The sequence below is a fragment of the Leucopleurus acutus genome, assembly GCF_964270905.1.
Source record: "Leucopleurus acutus genome assembly, chromosome: 3".
Classification (NCBI taxonomy): Eukaryota; Metazoa; Chordata; class Mammalia; order Artiodactyla; family Delphinidae; genus Leucopleurus; species Leucopleurus acutus.
In genome coordinates this window covers 16,191,478-16,200,732 of record NC_139145.1, presented here as the reverse complement: position 1 = coordinate 16,200,732, position 9,255 = coordinate 16,191,478, and positions in this window count along the sequence as shown.

Below are 9,255 nucleotides of genomic sequence, written 5' to 3'. Positions count from 1 at the left end.
TCACACCACACTCGGCCACCTCACCAACAGGGCTGGCACAGCAAAGAGAACACCAACCAAAGCAGCCCCAGCCCACCTGGACTGCAGGGCTTGGGGACACCCTGTCATCCCCACCTCCGAGGGCCTCAACACAGCCCCCAGGGCCTCCACCTGAAGGGCTGGCTCCCACACCCGGGAAGTGTGAGGCATGGGGTGAGGGGATGCAAAGTGATGACATGTTTAAAGGCACAGAGATTACGTCCAAAAAAATGAAGTGTGAGATTGTAAATGTGTGTCTGGAAGGCGCTGTAGGCCTTATAGAGTTCCATTCTGTGGGGAGTGGAGGGTTCTCTTCTGGCCATCCAGAAAGTCCCAAGGAAAGAGCCGGCCAGCTGAGGTTCCAGCCAGTGACTGGCAGGGCTATAGTTGGCAAAAAGGGGACTGGAGAGATGAGCACCATCTGTGGAAGGGGAAGGAGGGCTGGGGTTCTGCTTTCACTGGGGCCTGTCAGCTCATAGCAGCTTGGGGGGCTATCCCAGCCAGACTGAGTGGCCCTATGGCACCTGATTTTGAGTGCTAAGCCTCCCCCAGGTATCAGCAGGGGAGGAATTCTGAGAGACCCCCTTCAGTCCAGGGAGTGAGAACCAAGGTCTATAGGAGGACCAGACTTTGCCGGGCCATGCAACATGGGAGTGGAGTGGAGGGGGGGGGGGGATTGGGGGGGGCAGTGCCTGGTGCAGAGTGACGTTGGGAATACACCTGAGGGTCTGGGAGAGGCTGCCCTTGCCCCCTGTGCCTGGGGTGATGGCAGCAACTGAGGTGGTGCCACCAGCTACCCCCACCCCCGCTGGACCTGGGGACACATGTTCCCTCACCCAGGAGTCTCCCAGGCCTCATACCTCCCCATCAGGTCTGACCTCCTCACCCCGCCCCTGCCTGCATTCCCATCTCCTCCATGGCCAAGGTGGCCCTACTGCCTACAGACCTCAAGGCGCCCATGCAGTCTGGACCTCTTTGGAGGGGGGCAGGTGCTTCCCACCTCTGCGTCCACAACTCCTGCCTCCCCCACACCCAGCCCCAGCCCACCTTTGCAGCTTCTGGTCACCTGCAACACCTCCCCTCACCATCCCACGTTGGCCTCGCCTCACTGTGTCTGCCCAGCGTGGAGGAGGAAGGTAAATTAACATGGAACAGCCACTGACAGACCAGCACCTGGTTCAGTTGACCCTGGATGGTAAACTGAGGCCTAGAGAACTCGGCAAATTAGCTCAAAGGACACAAAGCAAGTGGGGGTGGGGCAGTGGCAAACACATGATCCCAGTCTCCTGCTTTCACCAGCTAAGCCACCTCCAGATAATCTTGCTGGCCTCAGCACAGCATGAGGAGGGTGTGCTATCCAAGGAGGTCAGAGCTTTTTCTTCCAGCATAGCATGCTCTGGCCAATGGCAAAGTGGCCCCGTGTTTCTGTTAGAGAAACCTCGGCTTGGGGCTTTTTTTATTCCCCCTGCCATGGCCACCCAAGCCTGCTTGGCACAGGCCAGCTTTCTGGGAAAGGACATCCAGAGTATGAGGCAGGACAAGCTGACACTAATAAGGGGGCTGCAGCCACCCTGTGCAGCATGAGGGAAAGCAAGGAGTGGTCCAGGCTGTGCTGCGTCTCTACCCTGTACATGTTCCTAACCAGAGTTATGGCAGTGCTCTCCAAGGGGCTGATGGGCACAGCTCCAAGAGGACCTCATCAGCGCCAGGGAGGGGTGTGTGCTGTGAAACAAAGCCCACCCCGAGACAGGAAAGACAAGGGTGGTAGGTTGTGACGGCTCACTGGCACTTTTGCAAACATCCAACTTCATGGAGACCTTGGCCCTGTGAACTGCCAGAATCATGCACAGCAGTGGGTCCTGAGATTGTTGACACCCAGCCATGCAGAGGGGGCTACCCAGGTCTCAGCAGAACAGCAAACTCCTGCAAAGCTGGGGGTGCCCACCATGACCCCAAGCTGGGCAAGGGCAGCCCACCTCCCTGGGCCAGGCCCACCCGACATCTTTAAGGCCTAGTTTGGATGCAGAAGCAAGGCCTTAATTGTCAATTCAGTGACTTTCTCAGTCGCCTCCTCCCAGGGCCAGAGACAGAGACAGAACGCACAGAGGACCGCCTTCCCAGCTGATGCCCACCCACTCCTCAGCCACTCAGGCCTCAGTTGCCCAGCCAACAGCATGATGAGAATGAGGTTTGGGAAGGATCTAGGAGGGCCAGACTGGGGAGCTTGCGCTGCCCAGATGCTGCCCAGAACAGGGAGTGGTTCTCTCAGGTGGTCTGGAAGGAGTGGGTGAGCAAATGCTTATCAGAAAACATTGCCTAATTGGGGCCTAATTGGGAAGGTTTATGGGGCCAGTAAGGGGGGCTCCTTGGGGAGATGGTGAAAGCCACTCATGAGTCATTTGAAACTGAGCCGGACAAAGAGCTCAAGGAGAAATGATCCCACCCAGCCTGCTAGCCGTGGGTAGAATGAGCTCATGGGCTCTGGGATGCACATGCGTGCATGTGTGTGCACGTGTGTGTGTGTGTGTGTGTCTGTGTGAGAGAGAGAGAGAGGGAGGGGAGGGGAGGAGAAGAGAGGAGCTGGTACTCATACAGCTGGTACTCAGAAGCTGAGCACTGCAGAGCCTCCACTGCGGGCCCCATCACTGCATGGCCAGACTGCCCCCTGCAGGTCGGGGAGGGAAGGGCCCAGTATCTCAGCCAGCGTCCTGGCTTAGCATCCTCACCCAGCCTCCAGGCCAGCATAAACATACCTTCTCTGCAGTGCCCAGCACAGGACCTGTCCTGGGACAGATGCCAAATGGACATGGAGCTTATTCTTCACAGTGGGACACCATCTGTTCACACCACTTCATCCTCTGTGAGGTGTGTGTTGGAGACTTGGATGCATAATAAACATTTTAACATGTTTATTCAAATGTTTAAAACTTGTTTTGAAAGAAATGTAGATTCACATGCAATTGTGAAAAATAATAAGAGACTCCTTGTACCCTTCACCGGGCTTCTCCTAATGGACAATATGACAGCCAGGAAACTGACATTGACAAAATGCATCGACCTTGCTACCTGAACTCATCTGTGTGCATGTGTGTTTAGTTCTACGCACTTTTATCACACATGGAAGTTCATTTGTCCACCACAGTCACACTGAACATCTCCATCACTCATGGAGATCCCTTATGCTGCCCTGTTATAGCCACACACCCCTGGCGTCTACTAATCCACTCTCCATCTATCATTTTGTCAGTTCAGGAATGCTATATACATGGAATCATACAGTAACCTTTGGGGATTGGCTTTTGCACTAAGCAAAATTTCCTGGAGATCCATTCAGGTTGTCGAGTGTATCAATAGCCCCTTCCTTTTGATTGCTTCATAGGATTCTACTGTATGGATATACCATTCACACACTGAGGGACATCTGGGCTGTGTCCAGTTTCTGGTTATTATGAATAAAACTGCTGTTAACATTTGTGTACAGGTTTTATGTGAACATAAGTTTTATTCGTCTGAGATAAATGCTCGGGAGAGCAATGGCTGGGTCATATGGTAGCTGCATGTTTAGTCTTGTAAGAAAATGCCAAACTGTTTTCCGGAGTGGCTGCACTGTTTTACATTCTCACCAGCAATGTACAAGAGATCTAGTTTCTCCACATTCTCACCAGTATTTGGGGTTGTCACTGTCTTTTTATTTTAGTTGTTCTTATAAGCATGCAGTGGTATCTCATTGTGGCTTTAATTTGCATCTCCCTAATGGCTAATAATGTTGAACATTAATGGATTTTATTGCCTCTTTGGTGAAATGTCTATTCATCTTTTGCCCATTTTCTAATTGAATTTTTTAACATTGAGTTTTGAATGTTCTTTATATATTGTAGGTATGGTTTCTTTTGTCAGATGCTGGTTTGCAAATATTTTCTCCCAGTCTGTAGTTTGTCTTTTCATCCTCCTCACCTGGGCTTTTTCAGAGCAAAACTTTAATTTAGTATTTCCTTTTATGGTCATGCTTTTAGGAGTTATGCCTAAACTCTTTGCCTAAGCCAAGATTCTGAAGATTTCTTCTATTTTTTAAATAAAATTTTTATAGTTTTACAGTTTACCTTTAAGTCCATGATCCATTTTGAGTTTTTATATAAAGTGTGAGGTTTAGGTTGAGGTTCATTTTTTTGTCTATGGACATCCAGTTGCTTCAGCACCGTTTGTTATAAAGGCTTCTTCCTCCATTGAACTGCTTTTGTACATATTTGAGTGCAGCTATTTCTGGATTCACTGTTCTGTTCATGTATGTGTCTAACCCTCTGCTGATACCACACTGTCTTGATTTCTGGAACTATATAGCAAGTCTTAACGTTGGATAGGGTGATTCTTCCACTTTGTTCTTCTTTTTCAAGACTGTTTTAGGTATTCTAAGGCCTGCACCTTTCCATATAAGTTTTAGAATAAGCTTGTGTGTGCCTACCAAAAAAAAAAAAACCCTTACTGGGATTCTGATAAGAATTACATTAAACCTATAGACAAATTTGGAGAGAATTGGCATATTTGCTATGTTGGGTCTTCTAATCCGTGAATACAAAATGTGTATTTATTTAGGTTTTCTTTGACTCCTTAAAATCATCATTTTGTAATTTCAGCATAAAGATCCTGCACGTTTTGTCAAGTTTATAACTGAGTATTTCATTTTCTTTGGAGTGATTATAAACAATATTGTGTTTTACATTTCAGTTTCCACATGTTTGTTGTAAGTATATGGAAATGTGATTGACTTTTGTGTGTTGATCTTACACACAACCATACAGAGCTTACTTAGTGCTAGAAGGTTTGGCTTTTTTCTTTTGAAAGGTTCATTGGGATTTCCTACATACAATAGATAATTGTGTCATCTGCCAATAGAACTTCCAATACTATGTTGAAAAAGAGTGGTGAGAGCAGACATCATTTTTCTCGAACATTAGGGGGAAAGCGTTCATCTTTCACCTTTAAGTATGATGTTAGGTGTAGGGGGGTTTTTAGGTGTTATTTATCAGTAGGGAAAATTCTCCTCACTTCCTAGTTTGATGAGAGTTTTTTTCATAAGTGGATGAGTTTTTTCAAATGCTTTTTCTATATCAGTATAAGCATATGATTTTTCTTCCTTAGCCTGTTGATGTGATGGATTACATTGAATGATTTTCAACGGTTGACCAAGACTTACATATCTGGAATGAATCCCACTTGGCCATAGTATTTAATTCATTTTATACATTGCTAAGTTCATTTTGTTAATATTTTGCTGAGAATTTTTATTTCTAAGTTCATAAGTGATATTAGTCTGTAGTTCTCTCCGGCTCTGTCTCTATCTCTGCCGCCCTGTCTCTCTCTATCTCTATCTCTCTTTGGTACTGTCTTTGCCTGGTTTGGGTATCACACAGGGTAATACTAACTTCCTAACATCAGTTGGGATCTATTCCCATCTCTTCTATTTCCTAGAAGAAATTGTATAAAATTGGTGTAATTTCTTCTGGTCATGGGGATTTCTTTGGGGGGGTGCTTTTTATTTACACCAATTTTTGAAATGGTTATAGGACTATTCAGGTAGCTTATTTCATCTTGGTTGAGTCTTGGTAGTTTATAGTTTGTGAGGAATTGATTCATCTCTTCTAAGTTGTTAGATTTATAAGTATAAAGTTGTTCATAGCTTGCTTTATTATCTTTGTAATGTCCCAGGGTCTGTAGTGATGTCCCCTGTTTCATCCTGATTTTGGTGATTTGTGTCTTCTCTCTTTTTACATTCTTCAGTCCTGCAAGAGTTTATAAACAATTTTAAAGACTAGCTTTTAAAAATTGATTCCTGGGCTTCCCTGGTGGCGCAGTGGTTGAGAGTCCGCCTGCCGATGCAGGGGACGCGGGTTCGTGCCCCGGTCCAGGAAGATCCCACATGCCGCGGAGCGGCTGGGCCCGTGAGCCATGGCCGCTGAGCCTGTGCGTCCGGAGCCTGTGCTCCGCAACGGGAGAGGCCACAGCAGTGAGAGGCCCCCGTACCGCAAAAAAAAAAAAAAAAATTGATTCCTCTATTGTTTTCTGTTTTTTATTTCTTACTTCTTGCTTTGGTTTTATTTTGCTTCTCTTTCTAGTCTCTTGAGACAGGAACTTAGAATATTGACTTGAGACCTGTCCCCTTTTCTAATGTAGGCATTCAGTGTTATAAATTTTCCTCTCAGCACTGTTTAGCTGCATCCCACATATTGTGACATGTCGCACTTTCATTTTAATTTCCAAATATGTACACAACAAACAACAGAGACTCAAAATCCATGAATTGAAAACTGATAGAGCTGAAAGGAGATGTAGACAAATCCACAATTATAGTTGGAGACGTCAACACCCCTGTCAGCAATTGATAGAACTACTAGACAGAAAATTAGCAAAGACATTTAAGAACTCAACAACCCATTGACCAAAGAGGGTCTGATAGACGCCACCCAAAGTACATTCTTTACAAACACCCATGGAACATTTGCCAAGATGGACCATACCTCATGGTGTGAAATAAACCCCAACAAGTTTAAAAGAATTGTAATCGTACAGGGTGTGTTCTCTGACCACAGTGGCATTAAACTAGAAATCAATGCCACAAAAGACATCTGGAAATCCTCTAAACACTCTGAAACTAGACAACACACTTCTAAATAATCTATGGGTCAAAGAGAGTCTCAATGGAAATCTTTAAATATGTTTTTCAAATTTAAAATTTTTAATTAAAGCAGAAATAATCTACCCCCTATTTGGAGAAAAGATTTCATTTCTATAATCTACTCCAAACCAATTTTCTGAATGGTCTCTTTTCCTCCCTTGGTTTATCCACAGCTAACAGGGACAGTGCCACTCCAGAGACACTCTCACATCTGTAGGGCGGGCAGAGAAAAGGGGAAGGCACTCAGACTGAGACACCATTCCACCTGGACCACAGGTTGGGACTCGGTGGAAGGGGAGCTATTTGCACTTAGGGGTTATACTGGAGTATGCCAGGTGCAGGGCCAGTGTCCCATTTTTGAAGTCCCATCCTCATGGCTGGGACTCCCGCCCAGCCTGCAGTCTCCCTGTTGGGGCTAGGGAGCACGAATCCTGCATCCAGGCTTTTCCTGGCCCCTTGCACCCATTCATTCCTATCCCCACAGGGAACAGCCTCACTCTCCCATCCAGGCCTGGGTGGAGTTCTGACGCCAAGACCATCATATTCAGTCAGGTGCCCAGATAAGATGCCCTGAAAGGTGTTCCTGTTCCATGGGGCTCACTGGCCTCCCCGGTGGTCAGCATGTTCCCCAGTGCCTGGCCCCAGAATTAGGAACTCACCCCAACATTTTCAGGTTCCTCTGAGGCCGCAGGGATGACTGTTAGGCTCAGCAACAGGTTCCAGACTCTGCTAACTGCCGCTTCATCTCTTGGAGCCCTGACTGCCAAATATCACCATTTGCCAGGTTGGACCTGCATTTCCCATGGCTTCTTCCTGAAGATTCAGGCAGCCTGGACACCTCAGGAACATTCTGTGTGGGATTTGGAAAGAGTAAGTGGAGGAGAGCTATGTGCTTTTGTGCCCAAGGGGTGGATGCCAGGCCTGGGTGCTCCCCTGTGGTCAGTGAGGCCCTCCAGCTCATGCTGGACCTCCTGGATTGGCCAGGGTGTGCTTACCACAGTACAAAGGGCAATAGCACATCCTGCTAAGACACCTCCATCTGTCTCCATTCCCTCCTGGACTTCCAAATGAACAGCTTCATAGAGACTGTGTAACCATCTCCCAAACTGCATGAGGTCAAATCTTTGTCATGAATATGAACGCATCTCTGAACAGTTTACGTCTGTGCTCAGACCCTACAGTTTGATGACAAAGACTTCCTGAGATGCCAGTTAACTTGGTGGCTGGTAAAGGTGCTATTTCAGTGTCAGTGAGGGAGGCTGCTGGTGTCATAGTAGGGCTGCCAGGGAACAGCAGTCATCCTTGAGAGTCCAGGCCCAGAAGCTGGTCCCACCCTGTCTGTGTCCCTCCCAAATGCCAGGGCCAGCCCTAAGCCCAGTGTGAGGATGGAAGAAAGCATAAATGTCCAGCAGGGTTGAAAACTGATTTCACAAGAACTAATGAACTATTTGAAAAAGAAAAAGAAAGTCACACCCTAGCTTTGCCATAAACAATTTTCAGAGGGATCAAAGAGACTTTAAAATAATGAAAATATAGGACACCTTTCCATTGAAGAGTTAGAATGACTTTTGTAAGCATAAGTAGAAAACATTGGTAAAATGATGCACCTTTTTAGGCCACCTGGCAATATATCTGAAAAGTTTTAACATTGTCAAAACTTTGACCCAGTCTCTGGGCTTTTATGCTAGAAAAGGAACAGAGATTCACAAACATTCTGGGAGGGGATAGGGATCAAAGCATCATTTTTAATAGTACAAAATTACAAACATTATAAATGTCTTCCAGAGGAGATCTGTTTCCAGGAATGTTTAACTGCTTAAAGATACAAGAAAATTTCTGGTTAAAGATGGCTGTTGGTGCTTCCCTGGTGGCACAGTGGTTGAGAGTCCACCTGCCGATGCAGGGCACATGGGTTCGTGCGCTGGTCCAGGAAGATCCCACATGCCGTGGAGTGGCTGGGTCCGTGAGCCACGGCCGCTGAGCCTGCGCGTCTGGAGCCTATGCTCCGCAACAGGAGAGGCCACAATAGTGAGAGACCCGTGTACCGCAAAAAAAAAAAAAAAAAAAAGTTGGCTGTTGGATGTTTTTTCAAAATGGCGGAGGAATAGGAGAATGTGGAGTTTATCTCTCTTCACAAATGCATCAGGAATATACCTACAGATGGAACAATTCACACAGAGCACTGGCTGAACACTAGCAGAAGACCGTGAACACCAGAAAGGACAGGAAAGATCCCTTCATAACCAGATAGGATGAAAGAAAGAGAAGGGGAAAAGAAGAGGAGAGGAAGCGGGATGGGACCTGTGCCCCTGGTGGGGAGCTGAGGAAGAGGAGAGGTTTCCACATCCGGGGAAGCCCGCTCATCAACAGGGAAATCAGTTGGGACAGAAGGAGCATCTGAGGCTGTCAGAGGAGGGTGAAACAGCTGGTCTGTGGCAGACAGGACAGAGTGTGACCTACACAGATGGTTCATGCCACAGCCCTGTGGGCCCCAGACTGGGATGTGTGTCTGCCAGTGTATAAGGGCTGGGAGCTGGAAGGTGGAGATTGGAGGGCAAAGCCAGGGA